General features: G+C 45.1%; 22 non-coding genes and 1 pseudogene across 22 annotated transcripts; all 23 read right to left on the minus strand.

Annotated features, from left to right (window-relative positions):
• Window positions 1-185: 185 nt before the first annotated feature.
• On the minus strand, window positions 186-304 carry LOC142536076 (5S ribosomal RNA). The gene has a single exon (XR_012817982.1). It is a non-coding gene; the product is annotated as a 5S ribosomal RNA (ribosomal RNA).
• Window positions 305-988: 684 nt separating this feature from the next.
• LOC142536078 (5S ribosomal RNA) lies at window positions 989-1,107 on the minus strand. Its single transcript, XR_012817984.1, has one exon. It is a non-coding gene; the product is annotated as a 5S ribosomal RNA (ribosomal RNA).
• Window positions 1,108-1,789: 682 nt separating this feature from the next.
• On the minus strand, window positions 1,790-1,908 carry LOC142536090 (5S ribosomal RNA). Its single transcript, XR_012817995.1, has one exon. It is a non-coding gene; the product is annotated as a 5S ribosomal RNA (ribosomal RNA).
• Window positions 1,909-2,591: 683 nt separating this feature from the next.
• On the minus strand, window positions 2,592-2,710 carry LOC142536091 (5S ribosomal RNA). The gene has a single exon (XR_012817996.1). It is a non-coding gene; the product is annotated as a 5S ribosomal RNA (ribosomal RNA).
• A 683-nt stretch (window positions 2,711-3,393) lies between these two features.
• On the minus strand, window positions 3,394-3,511 carry LOC142536082 (5S ribosomal RNA). Its single transcript, XR_012817988.1, has one exon. It is a non-coding gene; the product is annotated as a 5S ribosomal RNA (ribosomal RNA).
• Window positions 3,512-4,197: 686 nt separating this feature from the next.
• Window positions 4,198-4,316, minus strand: LOC142536088 (5S ribosomal RNA). Its single transcript, XR_012817993.1, has one exon. It is a non-coding gene; the product is annotated as a 5S ribosomal RNA (ribosomal RNA).
• Window positions 4,317-4,999: 683 nt separating this feature from the next.
• LOC142536084 (5S ribosomal RNA) lies at window positions 5,000-5,117 on the minus strand. The gene has a single exon (XR_012817990.1). It is a non-coding gene; the product is annotated as a 5S ribosomal RNA (ribosomal RNA).
• Window positions 5,118-5,799: 682 nt separating this feature from the next.
• Window positions 5,800-5,918, minus strand: LOC142536077 (5S ribosomal RNA). The gene has a single exon (XR_012817983.1). It is a non-coding gene; the product is annotated as a 5S ribosomal RNA (ribosomal RNA).
• A 686-nt stretch (window positions 5,919-6,604) lies between these two features.
• Window positions 6,605-6,722, minus strand: LOC142536080 (5S ribosomal RNA). Its single transcript, XR_012817986.1, has one exon. It is a non-coding gene; the product is annotated as a 5S ribosomal RNA (ribosomal RNA).
• A 684-nt stretch (window positions 6,723-7,406) lies between these two features.
• On the minus strand, window positions 7,407-7,525 carry LOC142536067 (5S ribosomal RNA). Its single transcript, XR_012817974.1, has one exon. It is a non-coding gene; the product is annotated as a 5S ribosomal RNA (ribosomal RNA).
• Window positions 7,526-8,210: 685 nt separating this feature from the next.
• On the minus strand, window positions 8,211-8,329 carry LOC142536089 (5S ribosomal RNA). The gene has a single exon (XR_012817994.1). It is a non-coding gene; the product is annotated as a 5S ribosomal RNA (ribosomal RNA).
• A 684-nt stretch (window positions 8,330-9,013) lies between these two features.
• LOC142536096 (5S ribosomal RNA) lies at window positions 9,014-9,132 on the minus strand. Its single transcript, XR_012817999.1, has one exon. It is a non-coding gene; the product is annotated as a 5S ribosomal RNA (ribosomal RNA).
• A 684-nt stretch (window positions 9,133-9,816) lies between these two features.
• LOC142536097 (5S ribosomal RNA) lies at window positions 9,817-9,935 on the minus strand. Its single transcript, XR_012818000.1, has one exon. It is a non-coding gene; the product is annotated as a 5S ribosomal RNA (ribosomal RNA).
• A 684-nt stretch (window positions 9,936-10,619) lies between these two features.
• Window positions 10,620-10,737, minus strand: LOC142536087 (5S ribosomal RNA). Its single transcript, XR_012817992.1, has one exon. It is a non-coding gene; the product is annotated as a 5S ribosomal RNA (ribosomal RNA).
• A 684-nt stretch (window positions 10,738-11,421) lies between these two features.
• Window positions 11,422-11,540, minus strand: LOC142536068 (5S ribosomal RNA). The gene has a single exon (XR_012817975.1). It is a non-coding gene; the product is annotated as a 5S ribosomal RNA (ribosomal RNA).
• A 684-nt stretch (window positions 11,541-12,224) lies between these two features.
• LOC142536092 (5S ribosomal RNA) lies at window positions 12,225-12,345 on the minus strand. Its single transcript, XR_012817997.1, has one exon. It is a non-coding gene; the product is annotated as a 5S ribosomal RNA (ribosomal RNA).
• A 684-nt stretch (window positions 12,346-13,029) lies between these two features.
• On the minus strand, window positions 13,030-13,148 carry LOC142536070 (5S ribosomal RNA). The gene has a single exon (XR_012817976.1). It is a non-coding gene; the product is annotated as a 5S ribosomal RNA (ribosomal RNA).
• Window positions 13,149-13,831: 683 nt separating this feature from the next.
• Window positions 13,832-13,950, minus strand: LOC142536071 (5S ribosomal RNA). The gene has a single exon (XR_012817977.1). It is a non-coding gene; the product is annotated as a 5S ribosomal RNA (ribosomal RNA).
• A 684-nt stretch (window positions 13,951-14,634) lies between these two features.
• Window positions 14,635-14,753, minus strand: LOC142536072 (5S ribosomal RNA). The gene has a single exon (XR_012817978.1). It is a non-coding gene; the product is annotated as a 5S ribosomal RNA (ribosomal RNA).
• Window positions 14,754-15,436: 683 nt separating this feature from the next.
• Window positions 15,437-15,554, minus strand: LOC142536081 (5S ribosomal RNA). Its single transcript, XR_012817987.1, has one exon. It is a non-coding gene; the product is annotated as a 5S ribosomal RNA (ribosomal RNA).
• A 684-nt stretch (window positions 15,555-16,238) lies between these two features.
• LOC142536073 (5S ribosomal RNA) lies at window positions 16,239-16,357 on the minus strand. Its single transcript, XR_012817979.1, has one exon. It is a non-coding gene; the product is annotated as a 5S ribosomal RNA (ribosomal RNA).
• A 680-nt stretch (window positions 16,358-17,037) lies between these two features.
• Window positions 17,038-17,157, minus strand: LOC142536083 (5S ribosomal RNA). The gene has a single exon (XR_012817989.1). It is a non-coding gene; the product is annotated as a 5S ribosomal RNA (ribosomal RNA).
• Window positions 17,158-17,842: 685 nt separating this feature from the next.
• On the minus strand, window positions 17,843-17,961 carry LOC142536095 (5S ribosomal RNA; annotated as a pseudogene).
• Window positions 17,962-18,507: the final 546 nt, after the last annotated feature.

Raw genomic sequence — 18,507 nt, forward strand, 5'->3', positions numbered from 1 at the left:
TTGCGTAGTAATGAGTCTCGTCCGTTTGCCCGTTTACAATCAAATTAGCCTACAATTTTGTCCAAATCCGGCAGTGCCCGAGCTACTTTCATTTCACATGTTTTATCTGGTCCCGATCGAGATTCAGATGATTTGAGCCAAAAATCGTCTGTCAACAAGTAATCAAAAATAGAAAAACACGAAAAAGGGTGCAACACGAGGACTTCCCAGGGGGTCACCCATCCTAGTACTGCTCTCGCCCAAGCACGCTTAACTTCGGAGTTCTGATGGGATCCGGTGCATTAGTGCTGGTATGATCGCAACCCGACATTGAGTGGGATGTTTATTCTTATATCCCTCGGTACGTGTGGAGCGGGCGGCGATGGACAACACGCGGCACTGCTCTCGCCCAATCATAACCACTGAAGTTAAGCGTTCTGGCGCGATGGCAGAGGTAGGATGGGTGACCTCCCTGGGAAGACCTCGTGTCGCGACCGTTTACGTAAATTATGGATAAACAGTCGAAATAATTGTTTTAATGAGTTAACCGTCTCCGGAGTAATCTGCGTCATACCCTTCCAGCACAGAACCGGCTCACGACAACAAAAATCGATAAATGTTCCCAGAAAATAGAAAAAAAAATAAGAAGAAGGAAATAACGAATGTAAAGCTATTATTATGCCTGGGATACGATAAAATGGAACCAGAATCGAATTTCGAACTTCCTAAGCGGATTTCTCGAGGAAACGAAAGCTTAACAGAAGCGGTAAATCGCAAATTAGAGGGTCTTAGAGAAGGAATTCGGCTAAAATCTCGTCAGCTCATTGCGTAGTAATGAGTCTCGTCCGTTTGCCCGTTTACAATCAAATTAGCCTACAATTTTGTCCAAATCCGGCAGTGCCCGAGCTACTTTCATTTCACATGTCTTATCTGGTCCCGATCGAGATTCAGATGATTTGAGCCGAAAATCGTCTGTCAACAAGTAATCAAAAATAGAAAAACACGAAAAAGGGTGCAACACGAGGACTTCCCAGGGGGTCACCAATCCTAGTACTGCTCTCGCCCAAGCACGCTTAACTTCGGAGTTCTGATGGGATCCGGTGCATTAGTGCTGGTATGATCGCACCCGACATTGAGTGGGATGTTTATTCTTATATCCCTCGAGTACGTGTGGAGCGGGCGGCGATGGACAACACGCGGCACTGCTCTCGCCCAATCATAACCATGAAGTTAAGCGTTCTGGCGCGATGGCAGAGCTAGGATGGGTGACCTCCCTGGAAGACCTCGTGTCGCGATCCGTTTACGTAAATTATGGATAAAACAGTCGAAATAATTGTTTTAATGAGTTAACCGTCTCCGGAGTAATCTGCGTCATACCTTCCGCACAGAACCGGCTCACGACAACAAAAATCGATAAATGTTCCCAGAAAATAGAAAAAAAAATAAGAAGAAGGAAATAACGAATGTAAAGCTATTATTATGCCTGGGATACGATAAAATGGAACCGGAATCGAATTTCGAACTTCCTAAGGGGATTTCTCGAGGAAACGAAAGCTTAACAGAAGCGGTAAATCGCAAATTAGAGGGTCTTAGAGAAGGAATTCGGCTTAAATCTCGTCAGCTCATTGCGTAGTAATGAGTCTCGTCCGTTTGCCCGTTTACAATCAAATTAGCCTACAATTTTGTCCAAATCCGGCAGTGCCCGAGCTACTTTCATTTCACATGTCTTATCTGGTCCCGATCGAGATTCAGATGATTTGAGCCGAAAATCGTCTGTCAACAAGTAATCAAAAATAGAAAAACACGAAAAAGGGTGCAACACGAGGACTTCCAGGGGGTCACCCATCCTAGTACTGCTCTCCGCCCAAGCACGCTTAACTTCGGAGTTCTGATGGGATCCGGTGCATTAGTGCTGGTATGATCGCACCCGGCATTGAGTGGGATGTTTATTCTTATATCCCTCGAGTACGTGTGGAGCGGCGGCGATGGACAACACGCGGCACTGCTCTCGCCCAATCATAACCATGAAGTTAAGCGTTCTGGCGCGATGGCAGAGGCTAGGATGGGTGACCTCCCTGGGAAGACCTCGTGTCGCGATCGTTTACGTAAATTATGGATAAAACAGTCGAAATAATTGTTTTTAATGAGTTAACCGTCTCCGGAGTAATCTGCGTCATACCCTTCCGCACAGAACCGGCTCACGACAACAAAAATCGATAAATGTTCCCAGAAAATAGAAAAAAAAATAAGAAGAAGGAAATAACGAATGTAAAGCTATTATTATGCCTGGGATACGATAAAATGGAACCGGAATCGAATTTCGAACTTCCTAAGCGGATTTCTCGAGGAAACGAAAGCTTAACAGAAGCGGTAAATCGCAAATTAGAGGGTCTTAGAGAAGGAATTCGGCTAAAATCTCGTCAGCTCATTGCGTATAATGAGTCTCGTCCGTTTGCCCGTTTACAATCAAATTAGCCTACAATTTTGTCCAAATCCGGCAGTGCCCGAGCTACTTTCATTTCACATGTCTTATCTGGTCCCGATCGAGATTCAGATGATTTGAGCCGAAAATCGTCTGTCAACAAGTAATCAAAAATAGAAAAACACGAAAAAGGGTGCAACACGAGGACTTCCCAGGGGGTCACCCATCCTAGTACTGCTCTCGCCCAAGCACGCTTAACTTCGGAGTTCTGATGGGATCCGGTGCATTAGTGCTGGTATGATCGCACCCGACATTGAGTGGGATGTTTATTCTTATATCCCTCGAGTACGTGTGGAGCGGGCGGCGATGGACAACACGCGGCACTGCTCTCGCCCAATCATAACCACGAAGTTAAGCGTTCTGGCGCGATGGCAGAGGTAGGATGGGTGACCTCCCTGGGAAGACCTCGTGTCGCGATCGTTTACGTAAATTATGGATAAAACAGTCGAAATAATTGTTTTAATTAGTTAACCGTCTCCGGAGTAATCTGCGTCATACCCTTCCGCACAGAACCCGCTCACGACAACAAAAATCGATAAATGTTCCCAGAAAATAGAAAAAAAAATAAGAAGAAGGAAATAACGAATGTAAAGCTATTATTATGCCTGGGATACGATAAAATGGAACCGGAATCGAATTTCGAACTTCCTAAGCGGATTTCTCGAGGAAACGAAAGCTTAACAGAAGCGGTAAATCGCAAATTAGAGGGTCTTAGAGAAGGAATTCGGCTAAAATCTCGTCAGCTCATTGCGTAGTAATGAGTCTCGTCCGTTTGCCCGTTTACAATCAAATTAGCCTACAATTTTGTCCAAATCCGGCAGTGCCCGAGCTACTTTCATTTCACATGTCTTATCTGGTCCCGATCGAGATTCAGATGATTTGAGCCGAAAATCGTCTGTCAACAAGTAATCAAAAATATAAAACACGAAAAAAGGGTGCAACACGAGGACTTCCCAGGGGGTCACCCATCCTAGTACTGCTCTCGCCCAAGCACGCTTAACTTCGGAGTTCTGATGGATCCGGTGCATTAGTGCTGGTATGATCGCACCCGACATTGAGTGGGATGTTTATTCTTATATCCCTCGAGTATGTGTGGAGCGGGCGGCGATGGACAACACGCGGCACTGCTTCTCGCCCAATCATAACCACTGAAGTTAAGCGTTCTGGCGCGATGGCAGAGCTAGGATGGGTGACCTCCCTGGGAAGACCTCGTGTCGCGATCGTTTACGTAAATTATGGATAAAACAGTCGAAATAATTGTTTTTAATGAGTTAACCGTCTCCGGAGTAATCTGCGTCATACCCTTCCGCACAGAACCGGCTCACGACAACAAAAATCGATAAATGTTCCCAGAAAATAGAAAAAAAAAATAAGAAGAAGGAAATAACGAATGTAAAGCTATTATTATGCCTGGGATACGATAAAATGGAACCGGAATCGAATTTCGAACTTCCTAAGCGGATTTCTCGAGGAAACGAAAGCTTAACAGAAGCGGTAAATCGCAAATTAGAGGGTCTTAGAGAAGGAATTCGGCTAAATCTCGTCAGCTCATTGCGTAGTAATGAGTCTCGTCCGTTTGCCCGTTTACAATCAAATTAGCCTACAATTTTGTCCAAATCCGGCAGTGCCCGAGCTACTTTCATTTCACATGTCTTATCTGGTCCCGATCGAGATTCAGATGATTTGAGCCGAAAATCGTCTGTCAACAAGTAATCAAAAATAGAAAAAAATGAAAAGGGGTGCAACACGAGGACTTCCAGGAGGTCACCCATCCTAGTACTGCTCCTCGCCCAAGCACGCTTAACTTCGGAGTTCTGATGGGATCCGGTGCATTAGTGCTGGTATGATCGCACCCGACATTGAGTGGGATGTTTATTCTTATATCCCTCGAGTACGTGTGGAGCGGGCGGCGATGGACAACACGCGGCACTGCTCTCGCCCAATCATAACCACGAAGTTAAGCGTTCTGGCGCGATGGCAGAGGTAGGATGGGTGACCTCCCTGGGAAGACCTCGTGTCGCGATCGTTTACGTAAATTATGGATAAAACAGTCGAAATAATTGTTTTAATTAGTTAACCGTCTCCGGAGTAATCTGCGTCATACCCTTCCGCACAGAACCGGCTCACGACAACAAAAATCGATAAATGTTCCCAGAAAATAGAAAAAAAAATAAGAAGAAGGAAATAACGAATGTAAAGCTATTATTATGCCTGGGATACGATAAAATGGAACCGGAATCGAATTTCGAACTTCCTAAGCGGATTTCTCGAGGAAACGAAAGCTTAACAGAAGCGGTAAATCGCAAATTAGAGGGTCTTAGAGAAGGAATTCGGCTAAAATCTCGTCAGCTCATTGCGTAGTAATGAGTCTCGTCCGTTTGCCCGTTTACAATCAAATTAGCCTACAATTTTGTCCAAATCCGGCAGTGCCCGAGCTACTTTCATTTCACATGTCTTATCTGGTCCCGATCGAGATTCAGATGATTTGAGCCGAAAATCGTCTGTCAACAAGTAATCAAAAATAGAAAAACACGAAAAAGGGTGCAACACGAGGACTTCCCAGGGGGTCACCCATCCTAGTACTGCTCTCGCCCAAGCACGCTTAACTTCGGAGTTCTGATGGGATCCGGTGCATTAGTGCTGGTAGATCGCACCCGACATTGAGTGGGATGTTTATTCTTATATCCCTCGAGTACGTGTGGAGCGGGCGGCGATGGACAACACGCGGCACTGCTCTCGCCCAATCATAACCATGAAGTTAAGCGTTCTGGCGCGATGGCAGAGCTAGGATGGGTGACCTCCCTGGGAAGACCTCGTGTCGCGACCGTTTACGTAAATTATGGATAAAACAGTCGAAATAATTGTTTTTAATGAGTTAACCGTCTCCGGAGTAATCTGCGTCATACCCTTCCGCACAGAACCGGCTCACGACAACAAAAATCGATAAATGTTCCCAGAAAATAGAAAAAAAAAATAAGAAGAAGGAAATAACGAATGTAAAGCTATTATTATGCCTGGATACGATAAAATGGAACCGAATCGAATTTCGAACTTCCTAAGCGGATTTCTCGAGGAAACGAAAGCTTAACAGAAGCGGTAAATCGCAAATTAGAGGGTCTTAGAGAAGGAATTCGGCTAAAATCTCGTCAGCTCATTGCGTAGTAATGAGTCTCGTCCGTTTGCCCGTTTACAATCAAATTAGCCTACAATTTTGTCCAAATCCGGCAGTGCCCGAGCTACTTTCATTTCACATGTCTTATCTGGTCCCGATCGAGATTCAGATGATTTGAGCCGAAAATCGTCTGTCAACAAGTAATCAAAAATAGAAAAACACGAAAAGGGTGCAACACGAGGACTTCCAAGGGGGTCACCCATCCTAGTACTGCTCTCGCCCAAGCACGCTTAACTTCGGAGTTCTGATGGGATCCGGTGCATTAGTGCTGGTATGATCGCACCCGACATTGAGTGGGATGTTTATTCTTATATCCCTCGAGTACGTGTGGAGCGGGCGGCGATGGACAACACGCGGCACTGCTCTCGGCCAATCATAACCACGAAGTTAAGCGTTCTGGCGCGATGGCAGAGGTAGGATGGGTGACCTCCCTGGGAAGACCTCGTGTCGCGATCGTTTACGTAAATTATGGATAAAACAGTCGAAATAATTGTTTTAAATGAGTTAACCGTCTCCGGAGTAATCTGCGTCATACCCTTCCGCACAGAACCGGCTCACGACAACAAAAATCGATAAATGTTCCCAGAAAATAGAAAAAAAAATAAGAAGAAGGAAATAACGAATGTAAAGCTATTATTATGCCTGGGATACGATAAAATGGAACCGGAATCGAATTTCGAACTTCCTAAGCGGATTTCTCGAGGAAACGAAAGCTTAACAGAAGCGGTAAATCGCAAATTAGAGGGTCTTAGAGAAGGAATTCGGCTAAAATCTCGTCAGCTCATTGCGTAGTAATGAGTCTCGTCCGTTTGCCCGTTTACAATCAAATTAGCCTACAATTTTGTCCAAATCCGGCAGTTCCCGAGCTACTTTCATTTCACATGTCTTATCTGGTCCCGATCGAGATTCAGATGATTTGAGCCGAAAATCGTCTGTCAACAAGTAATCAAAAATAGAAAAAACACGAAAAAAGGGTGCAACACGAGGACTTCCAGGGGGTCACCCATCCTAGTACTGCTCTCGCCCAAGCACGCTTAACTTCGGAGTTCTGATGGGATCCGGTGCATTAGTGCTGGTATGATCGCACCCGACATTGAGTGGGATGTTTATTCTTATATCCCTCGAGTACGTGTGGAGCGGGCGGCGATGGACAACACGCGGCACTGCTCTCGCCCAATCATAACCATGAAGTTAAGCGTTCTGGCGCGATGGCAGAGCTAGGATGGGTGACCTCCCTGGGAAGACCTCGTGTCGCGACCGTTTACGTAAATTATGGATAAAACAGTCGAAATAATTGTTTTAATGAGTTAACCGTCTCCGGAGTAATCTGCGTCATACCCTTCCGCACAGAACCGGCTCACGACAACAAAAATCGATAAATGTTCCCAGAAAATAGAAAAAAAAATAAGAAGAAGGAAATAACGAATGTAAAGCTATTATTATGCCTGGGATACGATAAAATGGAACCGGAATCGAATTTCGAACTTCCTAAGCGGATTTCTCGAGGAAACGAAAGCTTAACAGAAGCGGTAAATCGCAAATTAGAGGGTCTTAGAGAAGGAATTCGGCTAAAATCTCGTCAGCTCATTGCGTAGTAATGAGTCTCGTCCGTTTGCCCGTTTACAATCAAATTAGCCTACAATTTTGTCCAAATCCGGCAGTGCCCGAGCTACTTTCATTTCACATGTCTTATCTGGTCCCGATCGAGATTCAGATGATTTGAGCCGAAAATCGTCTGTCAACAAGTAATCAAAAATAGAAAAACACGAAAAAGGGGTGCAACACGAGGACTTCCCAGGGGGTCACCCATCCTAGTACTGCTCTCGCCCAAGCACGCTTAACTTCGGAGTTCTGATGGGATCCGGTGCATTAGTGCTGGTATGATCGCACCCGACATTGAGTGGGATGTTTATTCTTATATCCCTCGAGTACGTGTGGAGCGGGCGGCGATGGACAACACGCGGCACTGCTCTTCGCCCAATCATAACCATGAAGTTAAGCGTTCTGGCGCGATGGCAGAGCTAGGATGGGTGACCTCCCTGGGAAGACCTCGTGTCGCGACCGTTTACGTAAATTATGGATAAAACAGTCGAAATAATTGTTTTTAATGAGTTAACCGTCTCCGGAGTAATCTGCGTCATACCCTTCCGCACAGAACCGGCTCACGACAACAAAAATCGATAAATGTTCCCAGAAAATAGAAAAAAAAATAAGAAGAAGGAAATAACGAATGTAAAGCTATTATTATGCCTGGGATACGATAAAATGGAACCGGAATCGAATTTCGAACTTCCTAAGCGGATTTCTCGAGGAAACGAAAGCTTAACAGAAGCGGTAAATCGCAAATTAGAGGGTCTTAGAGAAGGAATTCGGCTAAAATCTCGTCAGCTCATTGCGTAGTAATGAGTCTCGTCCGTTTGCCCGTTTACAATCAAATTAGCCTACAATTTTGTCCAAATCCGGCAGTGCCCGAGCTACTTTCATTTCACATGTCTTATCTGGTCCCGATCGAGATTCAGATGATTTGAGCCGAAAATCGTCTGTCAACAAGTAATCAAAAATAGAAAAACACGAAAAAGGGTGCAACACGAGGACTTCCAGGGGGTCACCCATCCTAGTACTGCTCTCGCCCAAGCACGCTTAACTTCGGAGTTCTGATGGGATCCGGTGCATTAGTGCTAGGTATGATCGCACCCGACATTGAGTGGGATGTTTATTCTTATATCCCTCGAGTACGTGTGGAGCGGGCGGCGATGGACAACACGCGGCACTGCTCTCGCCCAATCATAACCATGAAGTTAAGCGTTCTGGCGCGATGGCAGAGCTAGGATGGGTGACCTCCCTGGGAAGACCTCGTGTCGCGACCGTTTACGTAAATTATGGATAAAACAGTCGAAATAATTGTTTTTAATGAGTTAACCGTCTCCGGAGTAATCTGCGTCATACCCTTCCGCACAGAACCGGCTCACGACAACAAAAATCGATAAATGTTCCCAGAAAATAGAAAAAAAAATAAGAAGAAGGAAATAACGAATGTAAAGCTATTATTATGCCTGGGATACGATAAAATGGAACCGGAATCGAATTTCGAACTTCCTAAGCGGATTTCTCGAGGAAACGAAAGCTTAACAGAAGCGGTAAATCGCAAATTAGAGGGTCTTAGAGAAGGAATTCGGCTAAAATCTCGTCAGCTCATTGCGTAGTAATGAGTCTCGTCCGTTTGCCCGTTTACAATCAAATTAGCCTACAATTTTGTCCAAATCCGGCAGTGCCCGAGCTACTTTCATTTCACATGTCTTATCTGGTCCCGATCGAGATTCAGATGATTTGAGCCGAAAATCGTCTGTCAACAAGTAATCAAAAATAGAAAAACACGAAAAAGGGTGCAACACGAGGACTTCCCAGGGGGTCACCCATCCTAGTACTGCTCTCGCCCAAGCACGCTTAACTTCGGAGTTCTGATGGGATCCGGTGCATTAGTGCTGGTATGATCGCACCCGACATTGAGTGGGATGTTTATTCTTATATCCCTCGAGTACGTGTGGAGCGGGCGGCGATGGACAACACGCGGCACTGCTCTCGCCCAATCATAACCATGAAGTTAAGCGTTCTGGCGCGATGGCAGAGGTAGGATGGGTGACCTCCCTGGGAAGACCTCGTGTCGCGACCGTTTACGTAAATTATGGATAAAACAGTCGAAATAATTGTTTTATATGAGTTAACTGTCTCCGGAGTAATCTGCGTCATACCCTTCCGCACAGAACCGGCTCACGACAACAAAAATCGATAAATGTTCCCAGAAAATAGAAAAAAAAATAAGAAGAAGGAAATAACGAATGTAAAGCTATTATTATGCCTGGGATACGATAAAATGGAACCGGAATCGAATTTCGAACTTCCTAAGCGGATTTCTCAAGGAAACAAAAGCTAAACAGAAGCGGTAAATCGCAAATTAGAGGGTCTTAGAGAAGGAATTCGGCTAAAATCTCGTCAGCTCATTGCGTAGTAATGAGTCTCGTCCGTTTGCCCGTTTACAATCAAATTAGCCTACAATTTTGTCCAAATCCGGCAGTGCCCGAGCTACTTTCATTTCACATGTCTTATCTGGTCCCGATCGAGATTCAGATGATTTGAGCCGAAAATCGTCTGTCAACAAGTAATCAAAAATAGAAAAACACGAAAAAGGGTGCAACACGAGGACTTCCCAGGGGGTCACCCATCCTAGTACTGCTCTCGCCCAAGCACGCTTAACTTCGGAGTTCTGATGGGATCCGGTGCATTAGTGCTGGTATGATCGCACCCGACATTGAGTGGGATGTTTATTCTTATATCCCTCGAGTACGTGTGGAGCGGGCGGCGATGGACAACACGCGGCACTGCTCTCGCCCAATCATAACCATGAAGTTAAGCGTTCTGGCGCGATGGCAGAGCTAGGATGGGTGACCTCCCTGGGAAGACCTCGTGTCGCGACCGTTTACGTAAATTATGGATAAAACAGTCGAAATAATTGTTTTTAATGAGTTAACCGTCTCCGGAGTAATCTGCGTCATACCCTTCCGCACAGAACCGGCTCACGACAACAAAAATCGATAAATGTTCCCAGAAAATAGAAAAAAAAATAAGAAGAAGGAAATAACGAATGTAAAGCTATTATTATGCCTGGGATACGATAAAATGGAACCGGAATCGAATTTCGAACTTCCTAAGCGGATTTCTCGAGGAAACGAAAGCTTAACAGAAGCGGTAAATCGCAAATTAGAGGGTCTTAGAGAAGGAATTCGGCTAAAATCTCGTCAGCTCATTGCGTAGTAATGAGTCTCGTCCGTTTGCCCGTTTACAATCAAATTAGCCTACAATTTTGTCCAAATCCGGCAGTGCCCGAGCTACTTTCATTTCACATGTCTTATCTGGTCCCGATCGAGATTCAGATGATTTGAGCCGAAAATCGTCTGTCAACAAGTAATCAAAAATAGAAAAACACGAAAAAGGGTGCAACACGAGGACTTCCCAGGGGGTCACCCATCCTAGTACTGCTCTCGCCCAAGCACGCTTAACTTCGAGTTCTGATGGGATCCGGTGCATTAGTGCTGGTATGATCGCACCCGACATTGAGTGGGATGTTTATTCTTATATCCCTCGAGTACGTGTGGAGCGGGCGGCGATGGACAACACGCGGCACTGCTCTCGCCCAATCATAACCATGAAGTTAAGCGTTCTGGCGCGATGGCAGAGCTAGGATGGGTGACCTCCCTGGGAAGACCTCGTGTCGCGACCGTTTACGTAAATTATGGATAAAACAGTCGAAATAATTGTTTTAATGAGTGAACCGTCTCCAGAGTAATCTGCGTCATACCCTTCCGCACAGAACCGGCTCACGACAACAAAAATCGATAAATGTTCCCAGAAAATAGAAAAAAAAATAAGAAGAAGGAAATAACGAATGTAAAGCTATTATTATGCCTGGGATACGATAAAATGGAACCGGAATCGAATTTCGAACTTCCTAAGCGGATTTCTCGAGGAAACGAAAGCTTAACAGAAGCGGTAAATCGCAAATTAGAGGGTCTTAGAGAAGGAATTCGGCTAAAATCTCGTCAGCTCATTGCGTAGTAATGAGTCTCGTCCGTTTGCCCGTTTACAATCAAATTAGCCTACAATTTTGTCCAAATCCGGCAGTGCCCGAGCTACTTTCATTTCACATGTCTTATCTGGTCCCGATCGAGATTCAGATGATTTGAGCCGAAAATCGTCTGTCAACAAGTAATCAAAAATAGAAAAAACACGAAAAAGGGTGCAACACGAGGACTTCCCAGGGGGTCACCCATCCTAGTACTGCTCTCGCCCAAGCACGCTTAACTTCGGAGTTCTGATGGGATCCGGTGCATTAGTGCTGGTATGATCGCACCCGACATTGAGTGGGATGTTTATTCTTATATCCCTCGAGTACGTGTGGAGCGGGCGGCGATGGACAACACGCGGCACTGCTCTCGCCCAATCATAACCATGAAGTTAAGCGTTCTGGCGCGATGGCAGAGGTAGGATGGGTGACCTCCCTGGGAAGACCTCGTGTCGCGACCGTTTACGTAAATTATGGATAAAACAGTCGAAATAATTGTTTTTAATGAGTTAACCGTCTCCGGAGTAATCTGCGTCATACCCTTCCGCACAGAACCGGCTCACGACAACAAAAATCGATAAATGTTCCCAGAAAATAGAAAAAAAAATAAGAAGAAGGAAATAACGAATGTAAAGCTATTATTATGCCTGGGATACGATAAAATGGAACCGGAATCGAATTTCGAACTTCCTAAGCGGATTTCTCGAGGAAACGAAAGCTTAACAGAAGCGGTAAATCGCAAATTAGAGGGTCTTAGAGAAGGAATTCGGCTAAAATCTCGTCAGCTCATTACGTAATAATGAGTCTCGTCCGTTTGCCCGTTTACAATCAAATTAGCCTACAATTTTGTCAGAATCCGGCAAAGCCCGAGCTACTTTCATTTCACATGTCTTATCTGGTCCCGATCGAGATTCATATGATTTGAGCCGAAAATCGTCTGTCAACAAGTAATCAAAAATAGAAAAACACGAAAAAGGGTGCAACACGAGGACTTCCCAGGGGGTCACCCATCCTAGTACTGCTCTCTCGCCCAAGCACGCTTAACTTCGAAGTTTTGATGGGATCCGGTGCATTAGTGCTGGTATGATCGCACCCCACATTGAGTGGGATGTTTATTCTTATATCCCTCGAGTACGTGTGGAGCGGGCGGCGATGGACAACACGCGGCACTGCTCTCCCCCAATCATAACCATGAAGTTAAGCGTTCTGGCGCGATGGCAGAGCTAGGATGGGTGACCTCCCTGGGAAGACCTCGTGTCGCGACCGTTTACGTAAATTATGGATAAAACAGTCGAAATAATTGTTTTTAATGAGTTAACCGTCTCCGGAGTAATCTGCGTCATACCCTTCCGCACAGAACCGGCTCACGACAACAAAAATCGATAAATGTTCCCAGAAAATAGAAAAAAAAATAAGAAGAAGGAAATAACGAATGTAAAGCTATTATTATGCCTGGGATACGATAAAATGGAACCGGAATCGAATTTCGAACTTCCTAAGCGGATTTCTCGAGGAAACGAAAGCTTAACAGAAGCGGTAAATCGCAAATTAGAGGGTCTTAGAGAAGGAATTCGGCTAAAATCTCGTCAGCTCATTGCGTAGTAATGAGTCTCGTCCGTTTGCCCGTTTACAATCAAATTAGCCTACAATTTTGTCCAAATCCGGCAGTGCCCGAGCTACTTTCATTTCACATGTCTTATCTGGTCCCGATCGAGATTCAGATGATTTGAGCCGAAAATCGTCTGTCAACAAGTAATCAAAAATAGAAAAACACGAAAAAGGGTGCAACACGAGGACTTCCCAGGGGGTCACCCATCCTAGTACTGCTCTCGCCCAAGCACGCTTAACTTCGGAGTTCTGATGGGATCCGGTGCATTAGTGCTGGTATGATCGCACCCGACATTGAGTGGGATGTTTATTCTTATATCCCTCGAGTACGTGTGGAGCGGGCGGCGATGGACAACACGCGGCACTGCTCTCGCCCAATCATAACCATGAAGTTAAGCGTTCTGGCGCGATGGCAGAGCTAGGATGGGTGACCTCCCTGGGAAGACCTCGTGTCGCGACCGTTTACGTAAATTATGGATAAAACAGTCGAAATAATTGTTTTAATGAGTTAACCGTCTCCGGAGTAATCTGCGTCATACCCTTCCGCACAGAACCGGCTCACGACAACAAAAATCGATAAATGTTCCCAGAAAATAGAAAAAAAAATAAGAAGAAGGAAATAACGAATGTAAAGCTATTATTATGCCTGGGATACGATAAAATGGAACCGGAATCGAATTTCGAACTTCCTAAGCGGATTTCTCGAGGAAACGAAAGCTTAACAGAAGCGGTAAATCGCAAATTAGAGGGTCTTAGAGAAGGAATTCGGCTAAAATCTCGTCAGCTCATTGCGTAGTAATGAGTCTCGTCCGTTTGCCCGTTTACAATCAAATTAGCCTACAATTTTGTCCAAATCCGGCAGTGCCCGAGCTACTTTCATTTCACATGTCTTATCTGGTCCCGATCGAGATTCAGATGATTTGAGCCGAAAATCGTCTGTCAACAAGTAATCAAAAATAGAAAAACACGAAAAAGGGTGCAACACGAGGACTTCCCAGGGGGTCACCCATCCTAGTACTGCTCTCGCCCAAGCACGCTTAACTTCGGAGTTCTGATGGGATCCGGTGCATTAGTGCTGGTATGATCGCACCCGACATTGAGTGGGATGTTTATTCTTATATCCCTCGAGTACGTGTGGAGCGGGCGGCGATGGACAACACGCGGCACTGCTCTCGCCCAATCATAACCATGAAGTTAAGCGTTCTGGCGCGATGGCAGAGCTAGGATGGGTGACCTCCCTGGGAAGACCTCGTGTCGCGACCGTTTACGTAAATTATGGATAAAACAGTCGAAATAATTGTTTTTAATGAGTTAACCGTCTCCGGAGTAATCTGCGTCATACCCTTCCGCACAGAACCGGCTCACGACAACAAAAATCGATAAATGTTCCCAGAAAATAGAAAAAAAAATAAGAAGAAGGAAATAACGAATGTAAAGCTATTATTATGCCTGGGATACGATAAAATGGAACCGGAATCGAATTTCGAACTTCCTAAGCGGATTTCTCGAGGAAACGAAAGCTTAACAGAAGCGGTAAATCGCAAATTAGAGGGTCTTAGAGAAGGAATTCGGCTAAAATCTCGTCAGCTCATTGCGTAGTAATGAGTCTCGTCCGTTTGCCCGTTTACAATCAAATTAGCCTACAATTTTGTCCAAATCCGGCAGTGCCCGAGCTACTTTCATTTCACATGTCTTATCTGGTCCCGATCGAGATTCAGATGATTTGAGCCGAAAATCGTCTGTCAACAAGTAATCAAAAATAGAAAAACACGAAAAAGGGTGCAACACGAGGACTTCCCAGGGGGTCACCCATCCTAGTACTGCTCTCGCCCAAGCACGCTTAACTTCGGAGTTCTGATGGGATCCGGTGCATTAGTGCTGGTATGATCGCACCCGACATTGAGTGGGATGTTTATTCTTATATCCCTCGAGTACGTGTGGAGCGGGCGGCGATGGACAACACGCGGCACTGCTCTCGCCCAATCATAACCATGAAGTTAAGCGTTCTGGCGCGATGGCAGAGCTAGGATGGGTGACCTCCCTGGGAAGACCTCGTGTCGCGACCGTTTACGTAAATTATGGATAAAACAGTCGAAATAATTGTTTTAATGAGTTAACCGTCTCCGGAGTAATCTGCGTCATACCCTTCCGCACAGAACCGGCTCACGACAACAAAAATCGATAAATGTTCCCAGAAAATAGAAAAAAAAATAAGAAGAAGGAAATAACGAATGTAAAGCTATTATTATGCCTGGGATACGATAAAATGGAACCGGAATCGAATTTCGAACTTCCTAAGCGGATTTCTCGAGGAAACGAAAGCTTAACAGAAGCGGTAAATCGCAAATTAGAGGGTCTTAGAGAAGGAATTCGGCTAAAATCTCGTCAGCTCATTGCGTAGTAATGAGTCTCGTCCGTTTGCCCGTTTACAATCAAATTAGCCTACAATTTTGTCCAAATCCGGCAGTGCCCGAGCTACTTTCATTTCACATGTCTTATCTGGTCCCGATCGAGATTCAGATGATTTGAGCCGAAAATCGTCTGTCAACAAGTAATCAAAAATAGAAAAACACGAAAAAGGGTGCAACACGAGGACTTCCAGGGGGTCACCCATCCTAGTACTGCTCTCGCCCAAGCACGCTTAACTTCGGAGTTCTGATGGGATCCGGTGCATTAGTGCTGGTATGATCGCACCCGACATTGAGTGGGATGTTTATTCTTATATCCCTCGAGTACGTGTGGAGCGGGCGGCGATGGACAACACGCGGCACTGCTCTCGCCCAATCATAACCATGAAGTTAAGCGTTCTGGCGCGATGGCAGAGCTAGGATGGGTGACCTCCCTGGGAAGACCTCGTGTCGCGACCGTTTACGTAAATTATGGATAAAACAGTCGAAATAATTGTTTTTAATGAGTTAACCGTCTCCGGAGTAATCTGCGTCATACCCTTCCGCACAGAACCGGCTCACGACAACAAAAATCGATAAATGTTCCCAGAAAATAGAAAAAAAAATAAGAAGAAGGAAATAACGAATGTAAAGCTATTATTATGCCTGGGATACGATAAAATGGAACCGGAATCGAATTTCGAACTTCCTAAGCGGATTTCTCGAGGAAACGAAAGCTTAACAGAAGCGGTAAATCGCAAATTAGAGGGTCTTAGAGAAGGAATTCGGCTAAAATCTCGTCAGCTCATTGCGTAGTAATGAGTCTCGTCCGTTTGCCCGTTTACAATCAAATTAGCCTACAATTTTGTCCAAATCCGGCAGTGCCCGAGCTACTTTCATTTCACATGTCTTATCTGGTCCCGATCGAGATTCAGATGATTTGAGCCGAAAATCGTCTGTCAACAAGTAATCAAAAATAGAAAAACACGAAAAAGGGTGCAACACGAGGACTTCCCAGGGGGTCACCCATCCTAGTACTGCTCTCGCCCAAGCACGCTTAACTTCGGAGTTCTGATGGGATCCGGTGCATTAGTGCTGGTATGATCGCACCCGACATTGAGTGGGATGTTTATTCTTATATCCCTCGAGTACGTGTGGAGCGGGCGGCGATGGACAACACGCGGCACTGCTCTCGCCCAATCATAACCATGAAGTTAAGCGTTCTGGCGCGATGGCAGAGCTAGGATGGGTGACCTCCCTGGGAAGACCTCGTGTCGCGACCGTTTACGTAAATTATGGATAAAACAGTCGAAATAATTGTTTTAATGAGTTAACCGTCTCCGGAGTAATCTGCGTCATACCCTTCCGCACAGAACCGGCTCACGACAACAAAAATCGATAAATGTTCCCAGAAAATAGAAAAAAAAATAAGAAGAAGGAAATAACGAATGTAAAGCTATTATTATGCCTGGGATACGATAAAATGGAACCGAATCGAATTTCGAACTTCCTAAGCGGATTTCTCGAGGAAACGAAAGCTTAACAGAAGCGGTAAATCGCAAATTAGAGGGTCTTAGAGAAGGAATTCGGCTAAAATCTCGTCAGCTCATTGCGTAGTAATGAGTCTCGTCCGTTTGCCCGTTTACAATCAAATTAGCCTACAATTTTGTCCAAATCCGGCAGTGCCCGAGCTACTTTCATTTCACATGTCTTATCTGGTCCCGATCGAGATTCAGATGATTTGAGCCGAAAATCGTCTGTCAACAGTAATCAAAATAGAAAAAACACGAAAAGGGTGCAACACGAGGACTTCCCAGGGGGTCACCCATCCTAGTACTGCTCTCGCCCAAGCACGCTTAACTTCGGAGTTCTGATGGGAATCCGGTGCATTAGTGCTAGTATGATCGCACCCGACATTGAGTGGGATGTTTATTCTTATATCCCTCGAGTACGTGTGGAGCGGGCGGCGATGGACAACACGCGGCACTGCTCTCGCCCAATCATAACCATGAAGTTAAGCGTTCTGGCGCGATGGCAGAGCTAGGATGGGTGACCTCCCTGGGAAGACCTCGTGTCGCGACCGTTTACGTAAATTATGGATAAAACAGTCGAAATAATTGTTTTTAATGAGTTAACCGTCTCCGGAGTAATCTGCGTCATACCCTTCCGCACAGAACCGGCTCACGACAACAAAAATCGATAAATGTTCCCAGAAAATAGAAAAAAAAATAAGAAGAAGGAAATAACGAATGTAAAGCTATTATTATGCCTGGGATACGATAAAATGGAACCGGAATCGAATTTCGAACTTCCTAAGCGGATTTCTCGAGGAAACGAAAGCTTAACAGAAGCGGTAAATCGCAAATTAGAGGGTCTTAGAGAAGGAATTCGGCTAAAATCTCGTCAGCTCATTGCGTAGTAATGAGTCTCGTCGTTGGCCCGTTTACAATCAAATTAGCCTACAATTTTGTCCAAATCCGGCAGTGCCCGAGCTACTTTCATTTCACATGTTCTTTCTTGTCCCGATCGAGATTCAGATGATTTGAGCCGAAAATCGTCTTATCAACAAGTAATACAAAAATAGAAAAACACGAAAAAGGGTGCAAACACGAGGACTTCCAGGGGGTCACACCTCCTAGTACTGCTCTCAGCCCAAGCACGCTTACTTCGGAGTTCTGATGGGATCCGGTGCATTAGTGCTGGTATGATCGCACCCGACATTGAGTGGATGTTTATCTTATATCCCTCGGTACGTGTGGAGCGGGCGCGATGGACAACACGCGGCACTGCTCTCGCCCAATCATAACCTGAAGTTAAGCGTTCTGGCGCGATGGCAGAGCTAGGATGGGTGACCTCCCTGGGAAGACCTCGTGTCGCGACCGTTTACGTAAATTAGGATAAAAACAGTCGAAATAATTGTTTTTAATGAGTTAACCGTCTCCGAGTAATCTGCGTCATACCCTTCCTCAGAACCGGCTCACGACAACAAAATCGATAAATGTCCAGAAAATAGAAAAAAAATAAGAAGAAGGAAATACGAATGTAAGCTATTATTTGCCTGGATACGATAAATGGAACCGAATCAATTTTCGAACTTCCTAAGCAGGATTTCTCGAGGAAACGAAAGCTTAACAAAGCGTAAATCGCAAATTAGAGGGTCTTAGAGAAGGAATTCGGCTAAATCTCGTCAGCTCATTGCGTAGTAATGATCTCGTCCGTTTGCCCGTTTACAATCAAATTAGCCTACAATTTTGTCCAAATC

Source organism: Primulina tabacum, unplaced genomic scaffold (genome assembly GCF_025594145.1).
Source record: "Primulina tabacum isolate GXHZ01 unplaced genomic scaffold, ASM2559414v2 Contig1226, whole genome shotgun sequence".
Lineage (NCBI taxonomy): Eukaryota > Viridiplantae > Streptophyta > Magnoliopsida > Lamiales > Gesneriaceae > Primulina > Primulina tabacum.